This window comes from Abrus precatorius, unplaced genomic scaffold (assembly GCF_003935025.1).
Source record: "Abrus precatorius isolate BTA unplaced genomic scaffold, Abrus_2018 Scaffold9, whole genome shotgun sequence".
Lineage (NCBI taxonomy): Eukaryota > Viridiplantae > Streptophyta > Magnoliopsida > Fabales > Fabaceae > Abrus > Abrus precatorius.
Window position 1 is genome coordinate 2,597,976 of NW_020874439.1, and position 1,563 is coordinate 2,599,538.

The following is a 1,563-nucleotide window of genomic DNA, read 5'->3' on the forward strand; positions in this document are numbered from 1 at the left end:
CGCAAATGAAAGATAAGTATCATTCCTCCGCGAGTTATAATCAATTACCAATATTCTAATTCCAATTTGGCTTTAATTCTTGTCCAATCTACTTCCAATTCAACCTCAAATAATGCCACACAGATTTTGTCATCTATTAATGAAAGAAGAATTAATTTTTTTATACATTTTTGTGAGCAATATTATGAAAAATAACATTTCAATTTCTAACAAGTAAGACGGTAATATTTTTAAGTTTTACCTAATTATTATACAAATACACCTGATTATTCATTTAAAATTTTTGAACAACTAATTTACAAGATTAAATTTCATCGTCTTATAAATGATTGAATTTTCTTTAGCCATGATTTTCTCCAATTAAATTTTTCTGACAAAATTTTTAATAAGTCAGCATTTAATAGCAAATTAAAAGATGATGTACCTTTTTTCTTTCACTAAATTTTGATCTCATAAGATTTTTTTTAAATAAGATTTTGTGAAGTACATTTTTAAATAATAAAATTTCAAAGAAGAGTGTTATAAATTATTATCCGTGGATGTTATTTTCTTACCTGTTCATATTTTTTAAAACTTAAAAGATTCTAATCATTTATTTAATTAACACTTAAAAAGAGACTCTTAAGTTGTAGATTTATACTTATAAATAAGATATTTTATTTATATTAAAAATATGTTAAATGATATTGAGATTCTGTTTTTTTTTTTTTTTAACTTTGTTCTCTTTAATTTTTTTTATTTGTTTATTATAGTTTTTATGTTGATTTCATAACAATTCTTTACATAATGGTGGGTATTTGTAACCAACATAATTTTAATTTGTTTAATATATTAACTTTGCAACCTTTATAAACGACAGTAATTTATTAGGATGCGTTTCATTTTTCATTAATAGCAAAGTGGTGACGATTTGGATAACCACTCCACTCCAAAGGGCATCCCGATGCTCCATATTGCAGCAGTTTATGAACCGCAACAGAAATTTTTGCTACGTTTTAATTGCCATCGCTTTAACTAATAACTGCCGCAAAGAATAACTTTCGATGTAGTGCACCTTGCATGTAGGAATTGCAACATAATCTTCTTTTAGAGTGATTAGACATCACTCATGATCTCATCATCCAAGTCATTTTCAATTTTTATTAACTCAAGTACAATGAGAATAATGAAGTTTATTACCTTTAGCACTCACGTAGTATATAATAAAGGAGTTATTGATGATTTTCGGAACAAGCTTTCTTAGTTGAGGATCATAAAATCTTAATTATATGCATCTTATAATTACATATATAGGAATGTCGCAAGAACAACTTTCCTGTTGTAAACTAATTACCTATTCATTCACTGATATATAAGGACCAGTCTATTCACAGTAAATAAGAAGTCTTTTTATTCCTTCTCTTTCTCTGTATTTTCTGCCTTTCCCAAACTTAGAGTTCTTACATTTCCAAACATAAGATCAGAGTTCTTGGTACTGGCTTATTAGATTGGTCAACATTGTATAATGAGCTTTAAAGCATCTTAACAGAAAAGTTGTTAATAAAGAATGTATACATCTCACCA